Source organism: Lutra lutra, chromosome 12, assembly GCF_902655055.1.
Source record: "Lutra lutra chromosome 12, mLutLut1.2, whole genome shotgun sequence".
Classification (NCBI taxonomy): domain Eukaryota; kingdom Metazoa; phylum Chordata; class Mammalia; order Carnivora; family Mustelidae; genus Lutra; species Lutra lutra.
In genome coordinates, this window is record NC_062289.1 from 53,544,894 (window position 1) to 53,565,911 (window position 21,018).

Sequence of the window (21,018 nt, forward strand, 5' to 3'; positions counted from 1 at the left end):
GGTCATGATCCCAGGGTCCTGGGATCAAGCCCCATATCAGGTTCCCTGCTCAGTGGGGAGCCTGCTTCTCCGTCTCCCACTCTCCCGCTTGTGTTCCCTCTATCACTCTCTCTCTCTCTCTCATAAATATTAAGAAAATAATTTATAATAATAATAAATAATAATATAATACAAATAATAAGAAAATAATTTATAAGAAAATAAATAATAAAATATAATATAAATAATAAGAAAATAATTTATAAGAAAATAAAAAGTATTTTCTTAAAGAAAATATTAAAAAATGCTTATTAGGTAGTTTCAACTTGGGGGAGTTTTCACAGAATCCTAGATTTCTAATGTTATCGTATCTTTTATCTTTAGAACTAAAGTGGAGTGAGAAAGACCTCATACAATGCACTCTATACAGACACAAGAGAAAAATAGGTCTATGATAATTTCGTGGCTTTGTCCATCGCCCTCCTCAAAAGTTTCAAGGAAGAATAGCAGTGTTTTTGTAATAGTTCCAAATACCCTTTTGCTGTTAAGTTAATGTTCAAAGTTCAGGAAATTTAGTAAGTCTATAAAAATGGTTTTATCCAAATCTTTTCAGGGGACTGATAAAATATAAAATGTTCTGGACAGGGAGTCCTTCTCCCTTCTCCACCAAACCATCTTGATGCAGGAAACCTAGGTTCACCTCTGAGGCCTTTATGTAGTGTAGACAGACTCCTCTCTTAGAAGAAACATTGAGTTTATCAAACAAGAGTTAATATAGTTTGTGTAAACATAGTGTTGACTGAGAGAGTTTCAGGGGTGTAATAAAGAACACTTTTGTCAGTTCTGTTGTACACAAAAATCTGCCCATGCACATTTGTGAAAATGTGCATTTGGAGGTAGACAGTGTTCTAAATAAACAACAACAAAAAAGTATTAGCACGGCAGGAAACACGAGAGCAGAGACTGTACCTAGAGGAAGAACTGAGAAAACCAAAAGTACAATCAATCTTAATCTATGTAGTTCTTGAATAAAATGAAATGCATTTGCATTCAAATATATACAAGTGGGCATGAATTTCAGGAGCTCATGGACTCTTTCTAATTAATCCATGGACTCATGTGAAAAGTTCCTGGTCTACATAGTAATGAAAGATGTTCACAATACAGAACTCTACCAGAACTCTCTACTATCCTTGTAATTTGAAATGATCCTAAAATAAAACAGTATTAAGAAGTCCCCTTGTCTAAAGAAAATGTGGGAAGAAAGTAAAGTTTGTGTGTGATGTGGCATGGGAAGAGCAAGCTGCCCAGCTGAAACAGAAAAACCTTCCAAATTATCCAAACCTGATCATTTCTCAACCTTTAAGAAGCATTAGGAAAAGCAAAGAGATGACCTAAATCAAAATCAGAAGACAGGCCAAACACATACATAGTGCAAAAGGAACACATAATAATGCAAGTGAATATATCCTCTGCTAAACAAGTAGCACAGAACTGTAGGGCTTCTAGAAAGCACAGGGAGGTGCAGTGGCTCTGGGCCTGGTGTTATAGGATGGGCTACTGCCTTTCGTCCCCCAAAGAGAGTGGCCGACTTCTTCCTCTCCCACTAACTAGTTCCTTCCGTAGGGTGAATATCTAGGTCCTAGTCTACGTCAGCATTAAAATTAAAGGTAGAACCTTGAATTCAAGCTTGAGGATTGGTTACCAACTGGAAGGCTGAGTGAAATTTGTTCCTGCCTGCCTGTTCCAGGCAGCAGCAAAATGACTGCATTCTATACCCCCAGAAGATCACAAAGTACAGGCTGTGCTAATACAGGTCTAAGTTTAAAGTGGTATTTTCCTTCCCCTCTTTAACTCATTACCATGCAAAATAAAATTAATTTTGGAGTTTAGGAGTTTCCTTTTTTCCATTTATAGGATATTGGCATTTTTTTCGTTTTGCTCTCACTTTTCTGTTTTTGCTCTTTTTTTTTACTTTCATTCTAGTGTCTATAATCATTCTCATGAGCTCATATTTTCAACATTTATTCACACTGCAACAGCTATGACTTGTCATTCTTTTTGTTGTGTTGTTGTTCTTTTTTTCTGTCACTTTCCCTTTAAGATGAATCTTTAAAATGGTGCACTTATTACATAGAGTGTTCCAGAAGGTGATTATTCCATCCTCACAGGTAAATCGCAGCAGCTGGTTTTTAATATTGAACTTTATGGTAACGATTCATGGTCTTATCATCAGTTTCCATTTCATGTTATTTGGGACAAAAAACTTCACAAAAAGCATTATGATGTTTTATATTATATAGTATTATTTAGAAAATCCAAAGCATTTAGAAAAAAAAAATCCTTGTTATGTTCTTTAAAGTTTCTTCAAGCTTTTGAACACTAATTTAAAAAAAAAAAAAAAAACAGTCCAGGGAGCCTGGGTGGCACAGTCTGTTACGTGGCCAACTCTTGGTTTCAACTCAGGTCATGATCTCATGGTTGTGAGATCAGACCTGCATTGAGCTCTGAGCTCTGTGCAAGCTCAGCACGGAGTCTGCTTGGGATTCTCTCTCTCTCTCCCTCTGCCTCTCCAGCTCTTGCCCTTTCTCTTTCTGAAATAAATGGGCAAACCTTAAAAAAAGGGTGGGGGGGGGAGGATATAAGGGATTAGAGGTTAAAATACTATGCCAACAGTCTATTTAAAAATAACTCACTTACTGAAGATAGCAAACAAAACTAAGTCAGAGAAACATCGAGTTTTAAGGAACTATATAACAATCAGTGTAACTAATTATTTGAAGAAAAAGTCATCAACAGTCTATTTTGTTATGATCCAAGAACACTGAAGTCTAACATCTTACTCTATCGAACTCTAAAGTTGAATATTGTTTTTAGAAGAGAATATTTTAAGAAGAATACGTAAAATTTAATCCTTTTTGAATTTAAATCAAAAGGTGAAATAAGAAGCGAAATAAGCCAGTCAGAGAAAGACAAATACCATAGGATTTCACGCATATGCAGAATTTAAGAAACAAAACAGATGAACATAGGGGAAGGGAAGGAAAAATAAAATAAGATAAAAACAGAGAGGGAGACAAATCATAAGAGACTCTTAACTCTAGGAAACAAACTGAGTGTTGCTGGAGGGGAGGGGGGAGGGAAGATGGGGTAATTGTGTGATGGGCATTAAGGAGGACACTTGATAAAATGAGCACTGGGTGTAACATGCAACTGATGAATCACTAAATTCTAGCCCTGAAACTGATAATACACTATATGTAAACTAACCTGAAAAATAAATATATATATATATATATATATATATATATATATATATATATATATATCTAACCTAAATAATTTTTTTAAAAGATGAAATAAAGTTTTGTTAACCTCTTGGATTTTTAATTATATCTAAATTTTAAAAATAATCCTCCATCTTAAAGTCAGTTACTGAGTAGACACTAAACTTGATGTGCATGGATCTATTTGGGTCTTTGAACTATTAAAACTATAATTAATGCTCTTTATGTACTGAGCTTAAATCTTTTTTTTTTAATATTTTATTTATTTATTTATTTGACAGAGAGAGAGATCACAAGTAGGCAGAGAGACAGAGAGGGGAGGGGAAGCAGGCTCCCTGCTGAGCAGAGAGCCCGATGTGGGACTCGATCCCAGGACTCTGGGATCATGACCTGAGCTGAAGGCAGAGGCTCAACCCGCTGAGCCACCCAGGCACCCCTGAGCTTAAATCTTGAAGCTTTCTTGAAGTTTTCTGAATTTTGGTTTATGAGGGCGATTAAATTAAGCAATAGTTAAACATTGATTTGTATGTGCATACATGCACTTGCACATCTGTAACTGCGTCTAAGTACAAATTTTTGTGTCCTGCTACTATTTGGGGTATGTCCTCTGCCTAAATTTATGCCTAAATTTAACGGAATTTAAAGAAACATCATCGTGTGTATGGCATCGTCACATCTACAACCAGCAGCACCATAGAAAATGGATGTAGCTGAAGTTGAGAGAGCTCTCTCTGGAAATATTCCAGAAACTCAGAAATAGGCTTATACCTTTACCCAATTCAAATACTGAACAACAACAACAAAAGATAACCTTCTGTTCTTTCAACTTCATAATTATATTTGACAGGAAAATAAGGAACAAAACTAGTTAAAAACTGGAACTGGAAGTGATCTCAAGAATATTTATAATGAGCTCCTCATTTTAAAGATTTGGGAGACATAAGTGTGGCTCTGTAACTTGCCCATGGTCACACAGCAAGCAAGGTAGCTGAAGCAGGGACTAGCACCCATCTAGGTCCATGTTCTTACCACTATACTAGTGGTCTCTGACTTTTGTGACTAAGTATTCCTAATCCAAAAATACTGGGGGCATGCCACCTATATATGTTTATTTATATGGTCTATGCATATACTGCTATATAAATAGTCACACTTTATAAAACATTCAGTCAATAGAAACATTCTAAAGACCAAATTTGACTTTTTAAAAAAAAATAGTAGTGCTAATATTTCTTCCTATCTTTCCATGGTTTGCCTTTGTGGACACCCCACTTTGGAGACTATAATACCAAATCACACTGCCTGTAATGACTCCCATGGTGATTCATTATTTCTGAATTTATTCACAGGTTATAAAATCATCACAGTTCAGTTGAAAATATAGCATTAAAAAACTCATTAAAATTTGCATGAAATAAAGTGGTGGTTCCTCAAAGTTATGTTTGTAATTATCATATAATTTGGGGAAAATTGTCCTACTTCCCCAGGATGGGTAACTTTATTCATACTAATATTAAGTAGGGATCTGCTTATTGGCTATATTACTTTCTGAAATGTGATAACCTACTGGCATGTTTCAGAAGAATGATGGGCTATAGGCATTGCCTTTTGCTGACAGTGCTCTCAAACCCAGCATCACCCATCCCTATATGCTCAGGTTATAGTGCATTATTGCTTTCTCTATCCTTCTCACTGCCTATGACCACTCATAGATACTGATAGTTTCAGTTATCTTTGTATCTGCACTGTATCCAGTGCCCGGTGGTGTTCAATAAATGTTTATTGAATGAAGTGAAATCATTCATCCTCCTGTCATTATACCCTAATCCAGAGATTCTCAACCTTGGCTTCATACCAGAATCGGCCGAGGAGTTATTTAAAATGACCAATATAGAGATGGGACTTATAGTATGATGAAGTGAGTACTTCAGCAATTACTCTCCCCAAATGCGAATGATAAAACTGGATACAGGTGTCAAAACCAACCCATTCAGGGCTCTGAAAATCAACCAAAGGCATACATTACACCAAGAAGTAGTTTTCATTAAAAAGTCGCTGAACTTTAGGTATGAACAATGGAAATCTCTGTGGCATTCTGCCTAGACTTTTCCCCTCCACCTCCTCCCCCAGGTCAGTTTATAAGGTATTTTTTCAAAGCAGAAAAAGGCATGACTCTCAGTGTTCACTGCCAGAGGGGGCTGACTTGATTTGGAGCAGAACATGATAAAACTCCACATCCAGCAGCACTGTGAGAAACACTAGCAATCTAAATGGTAAACAAACAAGGGAAGACCAGTGACTTAGTTAGCCTCAGGTTCCAATCACAGTTGGGAAAAGTCCAGACTGGGGGCGCCTGGGTGGCTAAGTGGTTAAAGCCTCTGCCTTCGGCTCAGGTCATGATCCCAGGGTCCTGGGATCGAGTCCTGCATTGGGCTCTCTGCTCAGCAGGGAGCCTGCCTCTTCCTCCTTTCTCTCTGCCTGCCTCTCTGCCTACTTGTGATCTGTCTGTCAAATAAATTTTAAAAAATCTTAAAAAAAAAAAAAAAAGTCCAGACTGGCAGATCAGCCGGAAATTTAATAGGAAGATCTGTGAAATAAGACTACCATGGGAAGCCTTCAAAAGTCTTCATGTGCCTGCACAGAAAAAACAAGATGACGCAAGTTATTCACACATCACTGGCTGACTAGTCCTGTGTTCAGGTGCAGAGGACAGACAAGAGAGTCTAGAAGTAAGCAAAGCCGGAATGTATATATTTAAAAGTTACCTGAACTTTAAATGTCCTCCCCAAAAAACATACAGATCTACTGCCAGAGAGTGAAAGCTTTTGTTTAAGCACAATATCTCATCATTTATTGACTGGTCATTAATCCATGCAAACACAAAGTGATCCCTATAAATTCAGGCTTAAAAATGAGAATAATAATTTTAAAAAGAAACTGAGTAGAGACATCAGTAGTCACACAGTTTATACACACACAGTAAATAGATTCTGTAAGTTCATTTAGACAAGTTATTAAAACAAAACACAATGACAACTCATTTAAGGGAAAATTCAGAATCCAGAATTGCTACAATATATTATCTAACATGTCCAATTTTTAGCAACAACAAAAATTATGGGACATGCCAAGAAATGGGAAAATGTAATCCACACCAACAGAAAAAAATCAGTAAGTAAAAACTGTCTCCAGGTGCACCCTGATGTTGGATTTAACAAAGACTTCAAAACAGTAATTATAAATATATTCAAAGACTAAAAAAGGAAACCATGTTTAAAGAATTAAAGGGAATTATTATGACAATGAGTCAAAAAAAGAGAGAATATTAACAAAGACATAGAAATTACAAAACGGGAGGGTGCCTCGGTGGCTCAGTCAGCTACGTGTCCAACTCTTGATTGTGGCTCAGGTCATGATCTCAGGGTTGTGAGACTGAGCCCCACATTGGGCTCCACACCCAGCAGGGAGTCTGCCTAAAATTCCTTTTCTCTGTCCCTCCCCCACTCATGTGCGCATGCTCTCTCTCTCTCAAATCAATAAATTGATTTTTAAAGATTTTATTTATTTATTTGAGACAGAGAGAGCACAGTGGGGGAGTTGGCAGAGGGAGAGGGAGAAGCAGGCTCTAAATAAATAAACCTTAAAAAAGAAAATTATAAAATAGGGTCAAATAAACATTGAGTTTGAAAGTATAACTTAAATGAAAAATGTGTTAAAGGGACTCAACAACAGATTTTAGATAGAAGAATAAAGAATCCGTGAACTTGAAGATAAAAATTATCCAATCTAAAAAACAGAAAGACAGGATGCCTGGGTGCCTCAGTTGGTTAAGTGTCTGCCTTTAGCTCAGGTCATGATCCCAGGACCCTGGGATCCAGTCCCACATAGGGCTACTTGCTCAGCGGGGAGACTCCTTCTTCCTCTGCTGCTCCCCCTGCTTATGCTCTCTCTCTCTCTCTCTCTCTCTGACAAATAAATAAAATCTTTAAAAATATAAAATAAAATTTAAAAAAATAAAAAAACAGAAAGATGAAAGAATGAAGAAAACTTTTAAAACCTTCAGAGATCTGTGGGATAATATTAAACATATGAATATATTACTAACAGTAATATTGAAAAGAGGATAAAGAGTAGGAAAACATATTCAAAGACATAATGGCCCAAAGCTCCCCAAATTTGATGAAAACTATTACTCGATGGATCTGAGATGCTCAAAAACCCAAATAAGATACACACAAAGAGATATACACCTAGATAAAGTCACAGAGAAATCTTGGAAGTAACAAGAGTAAAATGGTTAATCACACACCAGAGAAAAACATATTAATGATTGACTTGTCATCAGAAACAATATATCCCAGAACGCATTGATATGACATATTTAAGTTCTGAAAAAAAGTTAATCGAGAATTCTACATCCAGAAAAACAAAAGCAAAAATAAACTAACTATTGGGACTATACCAAAATAAAAAGCTTTTGCATTGTAAAAGAAAGCATCAACCAAAAAAAAAAAAAAAAAAAGGCAACCTATTGAATGGCAGAAGATATTTGCAAGTAATATATCTGGTAAGGGTTTAATATCTAAAACATGTAACGAACTTGTACAACGCAACATTTTAAAAAATCTGATTAAAAAATGGGCAGAGGAACTGAATAGACATTTTTCCAAATAAGACAAAGAGATGGCCAAGAAACACATGAAAAGATGCTCAATAATAGCATTAATCATCAGGAAAATGCAAATCAAAACCACAATAAGATTATTGTTTTATACTTGTCAGAATGGCTAGAATCAAAAAGACAAGAAAAAACAAGTATTGACGAGGATGTAGAAGAAAAAGAATCTTTGCACATTGTTAGTGGGAATGCAAGTTGGTGCAGCCACTATGGAAAACAGTATGGGGACACCTCAGAAAATTAAAAATAGAAAATCCAATGGAATAGTATGCAGCCATCAAAAAAACAAAATCTTGCCATTTGCAATGACATAGATGGAACTAGAGGGTATTATGCTAAGCAAAATAAGTCAATCAGAGAAAGACAATTATCTATGATCTCCCTGGTGAGGAATTTGAGAGGGAAGGCATGGGGTCGTGGGAGATAGGGAGGGAAAAATGAAATAAGATGGGATAGGGAGGGAGACAAACCATAAGAGACTCTTAATCTCAATAAACTGAGGGTTACTGGGGGGTAAGGGGAGGGATAGGGTGGCTGGGTTATTGACATTTTGGTGAGGGTATGTGCTATGGTGAGAGCTGTGAATTGTGTAAGACTGATAAGTCACAGACCTGTACTCCTGAAGAAAATGATATATGTTTATAAAAGATTAAAAAATGAAAAATAAATAAAAAATTTAAAAAATAGAAATATCATATGATTCTAGTAATTCCACTATTGGGTATTTAACCCAAATAAAATGAAAATACTAATTCAAAAAGATAATGCACCCCATGTTTACTGCAGTATTATTTACAATAACCAAGATATGAAAGCAACCCAAGCATCCATTGGTAGATGAATGAATAAAAAATATGTCATATATATTCCTTTGTATGTATGTATGTGTCTGTGTGTATACATATATATATATAATGGAATATCACTCAATGATAAAAAAGGATAAGATCTTGCCATTTACAACATGGGTACAACAAGAAGGCATTATGCTAAGTGAAATAAGTCAGACATATACCATGTGATCCCACTTAATGTGCAATCTAAAAAACAAAATGAACAAAAACAAAAAACAGACCTATAAACATAAAGAACAATCTGATGATTGCCAGAGATGACGGGGGTGGGAGGATGGGCAAAATGGGTGAAGGGGAGTAGAAGATACAGGCTTCCCATTATGGAATGAATAAGTTATGAAAATGATGTTTATAGCATAGGGAATACAATTAATAGTACTGTAACACTGTCATATGGTAACAAATGGTAGCTACACTTGAGGTGAGCAGGGCATAACGTATAGACTTGTTGAATCACTATGTTGTATACCTGAAACTAATGTAGAATGGTGTGTCAACTATACTTCAATAAAAAATTCAGTATCTAATAAAACTATCACTCAAAACTGAAGGCGAGGTAAAGATACTCCCAGACAAATAAAAACTGAGAGAATTCATTGCTAGCAGACCTGCCTTACAAGAAATGCTAAAGCAAATCCCTTAAGGTGTAAAGGAAATGACACCAGACAGAAATTCGAATCCACACAAAAAAGTGAAAAGCACCACAAAGTAAATGATTGGGTAAATAAATATATTTCTATTCTTTTAGATTCCTTGAAAGATATAAGATTGCATAAAACAATAGTTAACACAGTACATGGTTGGGTTTATAATATATATAATTGTAATATATATGACAATAGCATAAAACGCAGGGGAGGAAATGAAACTGTATTGAAACAAAGTTTCTATTTCTACCAGTAACAAATTACCATAAATGTGAAGTAGAATGGGTAAGTTAATATGTGTACTGTAATTTCTATAGCAATTCCTTTAAAAAAAAAAAAACAAAAAATATAGTTAAGAAACAAAGAAATTAAATGGTACGCTAAAAATACTTATTTTACACAAACAGGGCAATAAAGGAGGAACAAATGAACAAAGGATATGAGATATACCAAAAAACCCACAAAAATACCAAATGTAAGTCCAGCCATTTTGGTAATTTTATTAAATGTGAAGGGATTAAAGACGGAACAGCAGAGATTGTCAGAATGGATTTTTAAAAGTCCAAATGTGTGCTGCTAGGAAAGTCACACCATAAATTCAAAGACACATAAGGGTACCTGGCTGGCGCAGTTAGTGAAGCAGGTCACTCTTGATCTTGGGATTCTGAGTTTTTTTTTTTGTTTGGTTGGTTTTTTTTTTTTTTTTTTGGGGGGGGGATTCTGAGTTTAAGTCCCACCTTGGTTGCAGAGATTACTTAAAAATCATAGCTTTGGGGCACCTGGGTGGCTCAGTGGGTTAAGCCTCTGCCTTCAGCTCAGGTCATGATCTCAGGGTCCTCAGATCAAGCCCCACATCAGACTTTCTGCTTGGCCGGGAGCCTGCTTCCCCCTCTCTCTCTGCCTGCCTCTCTGCCTACTTGTGATCTCTCTCTCTGTCAAATAAATAAATAAAATCTTTAAAAAAAAAATCATAGCTTTAAAAAAATTCTAAAACACACATGTGCTAAAGTAAAAGAATTAAAAAGATATACTGTGCAAATGACAAACACAAGGAGCCAGAATGGCTATATTAATATAAAAAAATGTACTTTAAACCAAAATATTACTAGGGGCAGAAAGAAACATTTCATAATGATAAGAGGGTCAATTCCTCAGAAAAGTATGACAATTACAAATGTATATGCACCTACAGACAGAGTCCTAAAATACATGAAGCAAAAAGTGACATAATTGAAAGAAAAAACAGAAAATAGAAAAAAGACTGGAGACTTAAATAATCTAGTCTCAATAACTGACAGAAATGACAAAATTTAGCAAGGACGTAGGTGTCTTAAATAACACTATCAATCAACTTGACCTAATGAACTTTCTAGAATACTTTACCCAATGGCAACAAAGTACATGTTCTTTTCGACATTCTTCAGGACAATTCATACGCTATCTCACAGAACAATCTCAATCGATTTAAATGGATTTAAATTATATAAAATTTATTATCAGACAGCAGAAGAACTAAATAAGAATCTAAGGCAGAAAGGAATCTAGAAAATCCTCAAGTATCAAGAGACTAACAACATACTTCTAAATAACTCACTGGTGGTGAGAAAAGAAATCATAGTGGAAGTAGAAGGTATGAACTACATGAAAACAAAGAAACACAACATATCAAAATATATGGGATACAGCAAAGCAGTGGCTAGAGGAAAATTTGTAACTTTAAGTGTCTATCTTAGAAAAGAAGAAAGCTCTCAAATTAATAGCTTGAGCACTGTAAGAAGTTAGAAAAAAGATTAAACATGAAACAAAGAGAAGGGAGAAATAATAAAGATTATAGAAGAAATCAGTGAAATAGAAAAAAAAAGAACAACAGCAAATAAAATCAGTGAAACAAAGGTTGGTTCATTGGAAAGATCAAGAAAATTGACAAACCTTTCACTAGACTAAGCATGAAAAAAGAGAAAAGACACAATTACCAAAGTCAAGAATGAAAGAAGAAACATCAATACAACCCTACAGAAATTAAGTGGCTCACAAGTAAACATGGTAGATGCATTTATATCAAGCAATTCAATCACTTAAATGAAATAGAAAAATTCCTACAAAGACTCAAATTACCAAAACACGCTTGAGAAGAAATTAAAATTCTGTACAGACCAATAGTAATTAATTGAAAAGTTGAATTCGTAATTTAAAATCTTTGCACAATTAAATGGCCTCACTGATGAATTCCATCAAACATTAAAAGAAGAAATAATACCAGTTGCATCTTAATTTCTTCCAGAGAAGAGAAGGAAACACTTCCCAACTTATTCTATAAGGCCAGTATTACCTGATGTCAAAACCAAACAAAGACGTTATAATAAAACACCAGACCAATATCCCTCATGAACATAGATACAAAAATCCTTCACACAATATTAGCAAACTGAATCCAGCAACATATATAATATAAAACTAAGTGGAGTTTATCCCAGGAATGCAAGGTTGATTTACCATTTGAAAATCAATTCATGTAGTATACCATACTAATAGAATAAAGAACAAAATCACATTATCATCTCAATAGATCACAGTATTTGACAAAATTCAGCATTCCTTCATGTTAAAACTCTCAACAAAACAGGAATATTCCTCAATGCAATAAAGTCCATCTATAAAAAATCTATAGCTAGTATCAGATTTAATAGTTTAAAAAAATAAATAAATGCTTTCTTCCTGAGATTGGGAATAAGGGTATGATATTTGCTCTTGCACTTCTATTCAACATTATATAAGCTTCCAACCAGGGCAGTTAAAAACAAAAACAAAAACAAAAACTGGGAGGAAGAAGTCTATCTTCAGTTGTTGCTAAGAGACTCCTGTATGTAGAAAATCCTAAGAAATACAATTACACACAAAAATGCTAGTAGTAATAAATTAGTTCAGCAAGGTTGCAAGATACAAAATCAAAACACAAAAATTAATTATATTTCTATGTACTAACAATGAATAATGCAAAAATACAATTAAGACAACAATGCATTCATAATATTACCAAAAATATAAAATATTTAGGAATAACTTTGACAAAGAAGTATAAAACTTATATTTGAAAATTATAAAACATTATTATGATAATGGTGAAAAAAGTCTAAATAAATAAATATTCCATATTCATGGACTGAAAGACTTGAGAGTATTATTAAGATGGCACATTTTTCAAAGTTGTTCTATAGTTTCAACATGATTCTTAACACAATCCCAGCAAATGTTTTTCTTTGTAGAAATTGACAAGGTGACCTTAAAATTTATATAGAAATATGAAGGAACACATAGGCAAAAGATATTTTGTAAAAGAGGAACTAAGTTTGAAGTCTTATATTCACCAATTTCAAAATTTTTTCTAAGCAACAGTAATTAAACCCATGTGATACTGATGTAAGGACAGGCATATAGATCAGTGGAACAGAGCTAAGAGGGAAAAAACCTTTCTATTTATGGTCAACGAATTTTTTATAAAGGTGCTAAGGAATTAAAGGGGGAAAGAAAGTCTTTTCAACAAATGATGCTGAAACAATTGTACATCCATACGTGAAAGGATGAATTTAGAAATTTACTCAATATCACACACATAACTTAATTAAAAATGGATCAGATTTCTATATGTAAAAGCTAATATTTTAAAACTCTTAGGAGATAAAAAGAGAGGTGCCTGGGTGGCTCAACTGGTTAAACATCTACCTTCAGCTCAGCTCAGATCCTTGAAAGACACTGTTAAGAGAATGAAAAGAATGAGAAAAATTTTTGCAAATATATATCTAAACAAGGACTTGTATATAAAATATTTAAATAATTCTGATAACTCAACAATAAGCAGAAAAAAATCCAACTAAAAGATAAGCAAAAGATTTGAACAGGTATTTCACCAAAGAAGATATACAAATGGCTGATGAGCATATAAAAAGGTGGTCAATATCATTAATTATTAAGTGCAATTTAAAACCCCACTACAGGGGCGCCTGGGTGCCTCAGTGGGTTAAAGCCTCTGCCTTCGGCTCAGGTCATGATCCCAGGGTCCTGGGATGGAGCCCCACATAGGGTGCTCTGCTCAGCAGGGAGCCTGCTTCCACCTCTCTCTCTCTGCCTGCCCCTCTGCCTACTTGTGATCTTTGTCTGTCAAATAAATAAATAAAATATTAAAAAAAATACCCACTACATACCCACAAAAATGGCTATAATAAGTAAGACAGAAAATAACAAATGTGGATAAACTGAAATCTTCATACAATGCTATGGGAATGTAAAACAGTAAAGTCACTTTGGAAAAAGCAGTTGAATAGTTTCTCATAAAGTAAAACATCAACTTAGCATACAATCCAGCCATTATCTTAGAAGGTGCAGGAGAAAGGTTAACTCAAAAATAGCCTTTCGATCTGTGTTATATGTTAGAGTAGCACTGAAATTTTCACAGGTTTATTTTTTAACTTTCTTTAACCATTTGATTTATTCAACAGAGTCTAGAAACAGATTTATTCTGATTCTGCTGTCTGCAAAATACAATGTCTGACTAAGGCTGGACAGAGATATGAAGATATATTAAAGACCCTTGCTTTCTGAGAGCTTTACAATTTAGTAGGGGAATAAAAGCTACCAGGCATGACGTGTTGTACAATGTCAATCAAGGAAGAAAGCACAGAAGGATAGAGGAAGGTAGGCAGAAAGACTAATGCAAACAAGAGTTGAGTCCACAGGCTTGAAAGATGATTTCTGTCTGGGGTTATCAGGGACTCCTTTGTGGAAGAGCTGGACATTTAAAGATGGGTAGGTCATCCTAGGATGACACAGTGGTAGGTACAAAAGCTTAAAAATAAAAACTCAATTTTTATTGCTGACTTAGGTATGTGTTGTCATTCGGCTTTACTACGTGGTCACAAAAGAGCTGGACTCATTTTTTTATTATTACAACAGTTTCCCTTTAAAACTGCATCTTCATATATATTTACAACCTAGTGCTGTTGCATATAAACAAAGTGCTCAGCTGTTTACCAGAAGAAAGGAAGAGGCAGTGGTTTTAGTGAACTATGGGTCAGCTTCTAGAAAACCATCCTTCTTGGCTGTCTTTGCTCATCTAGTCAGCCACGCCTGGGGGTTTCTTCCATCTGAAGTTCCATCTCTTTCATCTTCAGGACCCCCTGGAGGGTCAGGAAGAAGCACTTGAAGTTTGCCAGCTCTTTTTTCATTTCTACTTTTCCATCAGCCACATTTTTCCCTCTGGCAAAACTTGAAAGACAATACTTTCTTTGGGGTTTTATGAAAAGGTTGTTTTGTATCTACTTCTGATTTAGAGCAACTTCATTCTGTGATCCTCCTTTGATATGGGTATCATGTCAGGCTCAACACTTTCTACTGACCTTTCAATTCTCCTATTTCCCACTCTCAACACTTGTGGAGGTTTCAGGAGAACATCAAAGTTAGCAGAGAAGTAGGAGGCTTTGAGTCCTTTCTTTTTTGCTAATATACTTTGCAGAAAAAGCTTCTTATAAGATATAAACATGAACTTAGTTTGATCAATATCACTCTCGAAATTTACTGACATGTAGCGTCATAATAAACAACCATCCTTGGGGTTTTCTTTGTTTTCGCAATATTTGCCTTACACTTATCCTTTTCCCCCCTCTCCATTTCACTCTCATCCATAGAAATATCTCCTTTTTAGTTTTTAAAAAATGTTTAGTTACTTAAATAGGAATATAACCACATTTTTTTTTCTATATATTGCTTTATTTTTCCACTACTTAAATTTCCACTGATAAGTAACATTTTATCTTCTTTTTGGTAACTTTCCACAGCTAATGCATAGCCATGATCTAAAAGCAAGTACCATGGGGGTCTCAACCACTTCTCAACATGAATGTAGGTCAATCAATCATGTGTTCTAGAAAAGGCGCAGGAGTAAAACACTGAGAGATTTAAATCTTTTATGGTTCTTATCTACATATACCCTTCAGGTTTTATCCATTTCTGACTATTTTAGCAAATTTTAAGCAGGAGTGAAAGGGTTTACTCCTTACTTCCTTAATTCTGTATTATGCAAGGTGCTTGAAGATAGTATCAGGAGATGCCTTATAAAGTCTAAATCTGCAAATTAATAATTATCCGTGACTTTTTAAGGTTAGTTTTACTAACTTATTTACAAGACAGCCAAGAAACCCACATCCCACTCCACTTTGAGGATGGTCCCTGGAGTGGCATGGAAGTTACCTTCCTCATTTGCGACGCTCCTGCTTTCTCCTGCGTCATCTAGAAAGGCTGCTATGGAAAAGGTCAAGCCTGTTGCAATGGTTCCTGTGGGCTTCCAGAGTTCACAGACTGGTGGGGAAGCTCAGTTACACCTCACTGCCCAACCAGCCAGGAACAGAGCTAACATTTCATATCAGAGCCTGGGAGGTACCACTTTGCCCTTCTTCCACCTTGGCTGACTCCTTCTGTTCCTACTTTACATGCCTTCCTTCCTACAGGATGGTTCACCTGTCCGGGGAAGATGAATGCCATTCTGGAAGTGTCCTGTATCACCTAAACTTGAATTTAACCTGTAAAAGAGCCCATCAAATAACATTTTTGGGAAATAAAGCATTGGTAGCAGAGAATGAACCACACCTTTCCTGGCCTCAATTAAGTATCTGTGAAAGGAAGGGCTTGAGTTAGATGAGCTTTTGATCTCTTCCTGCTTCACCCATTTCACTTCCATGGATCTACAAACTGCTGTTTATACAAAGCTGGTATTATCAGGGGTGATACTTCTAGTTCTCTCTATCCATCCAGGCCACATCTTTAAAGCAGTGAGAATAAGGACAGGAGACTGACATATGGTGAGGGCTACTCTCCTTGGACTCAGGATATGTCTTTGGGATTCAGAGCATAACTGCCTTTTAAAGAAGCAATTGGCAATAAACTTGGGGGGGGGTGCAGAAGTATTTCTAGTTCTTGGGGGAGAAAAGTAACTGGCTTTTCTGCTTTCACTGGATTTTCCTCTGACCTATTGATTTTTGTAACCAAGAAACCGTGGTGCTTTTTCCTTATACATAATAGTTAAACTTTTATTTAGAAAAGAGGCCATAAGACTCTTTCCAGAGGAGAAAAGATAACAATACACAACCTGGATGTATCAGTAGCTTTCTAAGCAAACTTCATTCCCCACAACAGTCTATGGTTCAGTAATTTTTTGTAATTCAGATTCAGCTACTTGATTCTACAGGTGGACTCAAATCCCCATATAATTATGGTTATTTCAGGTGCTTTTCTTCTTCAGTACCATAAAAAACACTAACAATGGGACAAGCTACTTTGTTGGGTCTTGGGGAATGGAGAATAAGCATATGGTTTTACCATCATCATATTACCTAAAGAGAATCTCAGAAAATTCACTGTATACAGAATATCTACATGGATCTTTTCGCAGCCTCAAACCTATGTGGCTACGGGAGCGGAAAAGCCCTATGGAAAAAATCTGGTGGAATTCAGAATTCAGCATTAACTAACAGACCACCATATCTGTTCTGACTGCCCATCTGCTCCTGCCTGGACTATAGCATTGGCCTCCTACCTGGGAAACCTGCTTCTGCTTGTGCACCAGTCTTTTCTCCACAGAGCAGCCACACTGATCCTGTGACAACTTAAGTCAGCTCATGTCATTCCTCTGCCCAAAACTTTGTCACAACTTGTTCCCTCTAATTCAGAATAAAAAATTCTTACATTGGCCCATGATGTACCTATATGGTTGTCCTTGCCCTTTCTGTCATCTTCACCTGCTCTTTCCTTCACTCCTCCCTTCCCTCAGTGGCCTCGATCCTGCTCCTTGCTGAAAGGCCTTGCAGTGGCTATTCCTGATGCCTGGTGCAACTTTCTCCCAGATAACTCTCTCTGCTACTTCATGTCTTTGCTCAGAGATCACCTTCATGAAGGGGCCTGACTACCCTATTTAAAATTCCGACTTGCACCCGTGCCCCACATACCTGATCCCTCTTAGCCTATTCTATTTTTTATTGCTTCCATAACATCTATTACCTTCTAGCATGATATAAAATTCAATGTCTTTTTCATTATGTTTATTGTTCTGTCTCTCCATGCTAGAATATATGCTCCATGAGGGCAGGAACCTTTGTCAGTCTTGTTCAGCAATTTATCCCAAGCACCTAGTGCAGTGCTTAGCACACAGAAGGTACTCAGTAAATGTTTATTGAATGAGTGAACAATACCTAAACTTCAATGACTGTTCCCCATGTGCCAGCTATTACACTAAGTACCTTATGTCATTATTTCTTTTAGACTTCGCAACATGAGGGATGAACTCTTTCCCCACTTCATAGATGAAGAAACTGAGAGGTTAACTAGCTTCAGAAGTCACAAGCCTAACTGCAAGGAAGCACAGGCCTGTTTGACCCCAAAGACTATCCACTTTGCATTATAACATCTGGAAATGAATACGTAGAAAGTGGATTCTAGTCTGATGCCAACAGCTGAGGTCAAGATACAAAAATGTCCACAGGCAGTAGATTTCTTTGGTAACGTCTTTTGAAACCACACTAGGGTGGGAAATGGAGCAAGTTTTCAGGTCCCCCTCAGTCTCTGCTATAATCCGACCCACCAATAAGAGATGAGGGTTCCTGTGTTTAGTGGTCTCTATCTTTAGCACTGTTATTTTGTCTGAATTGGAATTGTTTTGAGCATTAGCATGTTCTTTGCAAACTATAACAATAGTTTCAAAACAATATAACAATAGTTTAATTATCTCGGTAACAACCAAGGGGAGTTGATCAATGTGATATGAGCATAGGTGAGAACACAAAGTAATGTTGGGCAGAATGCCCCAGGCAAATCACTCATGTCTCAGTTTTCTCCACACCGGTGACTTCTATAGTCCCTGGCAAGTCACTATGTCTCATTCTAAGTGACAAGTGAAACAGTCTGTGAGGTTCCAGGTTTGGCATTCGTGAATGCTCCTAAGATCACCTGTTTCCTACTCTGAATCTTAGTTATTTTGGTGCTCAATCGCTTCTCCAGAAAGAGGGCAAATAAAAGGAAATATAATGAAAAACTATATATTGATGCTTCAAAAAAAATCTGGTGGCCAGGAGGTCATGGAGAGTTAGATGATTATAACTGTCACTGGGTACCCATGTAAAGGATGGGGGGCTTGGGATAGGATAGGGGTTCAAATCATTATTCTACCACTTCTTAGTATAAGCGAGAAAAGTTATTTAATCAATTTGCTTTATTTGGTCTCTATTTTCTCATTTTTAATTTGGGGGCATAATTTAATTTTCATTTTCTTATTTCTCAATTTGGTCTCTAATTTTCTCATTTTAAAAAATGGGGACATAATTTCAACCTCTCAGGGTTATTGTAAGGATACAGTGGTATAGAGGGTGCTGTGCTGAGTAGCATCATATGGGCTGAATGTCAATCTCTTTAGAATCAAGCAATTAAATATCTACCATTTCTATGAAGTGTTGAGGAACAACTCTAAATCCCTCCATCATCCAAGAACTATGCTGTGTTGTCTCTGCTTTTTGAAAGTTATTCATTTCTATCAAGTATAACAAAATATTTCACTTATTATTTCCACTTAATGTATGATCCAGCTTACTCAAAATAAAGGAAGGAACCCTGATTCTCATAATACCACACCCCCTGTAAATATCTGCCTCATTTCATCCTAATTTCATATAATATTGGCATTAAGTCAGGCCACACATGGGGTTGCCTGATGTTTGTATGTTGACTTTCCAGCACAGTGGTTCTGACTTTTGCTGAGTCACAGGGTTCTCTGAGAATCTGGTGAAAGCTACCATCTTTCACAGCAAAAACAAATTCTCAACTGTGCCTAATTTTGCACATAATTTCAGATCACCTAAGACCCTCCATTCATTGATAGAACTTAAGAATCATTGCCTAATGGTAGTTATGAGTGCCATTTCTCCTTTAATCTCTGATAGTATTTATGGATTACTAGCATAAAACAATAATCTTGTGTCATTTTGTCTTCCTGAACTACTTTAATTTAGGGGTTTTTTTCCTCACTGTGACTAAGAATAAAGGCATTTAGAATAAGCCTTCCAGGATTTATTTTATAACCGTTGGCTCAGAATTCAACTGGTAACTGATCTGTGCTTACAACCACATTGACACTGAACAGGCCATTGTTCTTAAGACCTACTGAGGTCAGCCAAGCCCTGAGCACATATAAATCTCCATAGTTTCCACTTTACTACTGGATATCTAACTACAAAGCAGAGGCTAAAAATAGATCAAGCCTAGTGTTTTCACACATTGCATAGAATTGCATTTCTAAACCTAGGGGTTTTAATCAACACTTTTCATAATCCAAAGAGAGATGTTTTATTTAGCAGGCAAACGATATTCCGTTTTGAGAGAGCAAAAACACAACCTAAAGGAATTCTGAAGATTTTGAAATGTTCAAAGAATATTATCGGCACCTGTTAGCTCTAGGTCTAAAAAAAGAAAAACTAAAATAACCCCAGGATTAGATTGACTTTCTTTTCCTTTACATTGCATTACACAAAGGAAAAAATATTGGCATTTTCTTCCCTCTCTTGTTTCTTGGTCAACATTTCTGGTCAACATGTTTCTACCAAGAAGTTTGAGTTCCTCAAACATTAAGCCATTAATGAATAGCTACCAACTTACCTACCTGCATAAATATAGACATTGAAGGAAAGAACATGATGGGAAGCTGAGTATAGAAAAATGATTACAGTTCCATTTCCTGTAAAAACCTTACTATCTGAAGCTTTTTAAAGCTGAAATGGCTAAGTCTTCAAAAGATAACACAGAGCAAATGTTTTCTGAACAAAATTTAAAGATACTCAAAGGTTTAATTACTGTTTAATATAATATATCCCATTATAAATAAATATGAGTATTACACATGTGGTTAAAAGATTTTGTGTAAAATTAAAGTAATTTGGGGCACCTGGGTGGCTTAGTCATTAAGTGTCTGCCTTTGGCTCAGGTCATGATCACAGTATCCTGGGATAGAGTCCCGCATTGGGCTCTCTGCTCATGGGAAGCCTGCTTCTCCCTCTTCTGCTCTCCCTGCTTGTATTCCCTCTCTCACTGTCTCTTTCTGTGTCAAATAAGCAAATAAAATCTTTTTAAAAATAATTAAATTAAATTAGTTTAACATAAAATTCAGCAATAGAGTTGAAGAAGTAAAAATCTCTGTAAAATACAAATGCATTTAGATTCTTTAGCGCTGGTGAAATGAAGGAAGTACACAAGCAGTTACATTAACATCTTCTATAGACTCAGCACAGACAGTTCATGAAAATGGATATTTAAAATGTAATCCTCCTCTATTAAAAGACAGCTGCTTTCCTAAACAGGGTTCTTAATGTTCTATGGAACATTCTTCAGAACAAAATGATGCTGTCACGTACACATGGTGTTAATTCCTCCCAACTTTCCTTTGGAAGGCAGTTCATTTAAAGCAAGTGCTAAAAGAAATTAATTCACCTTACTGACAATATTTCCATATTTACAGCCAAGACCAAGTCCTGGTGAATATCCCATGA

The 21,018-nt window shown here is 35.9% G+C and overlaps 1 protein-coding gene across 3 annotated transcripts in view; it reads right to left on the reverse strand.

The window, feature by feature from the left end:
* The window catches only part of MYOM1 (myomesin 1), a 151,900-nt gene that overhangs the window by 102,260 nt on the left and 28,622 nt on the right, over nt 1–21,018 (reverse strand). The window lies entirely within an intron of this gene.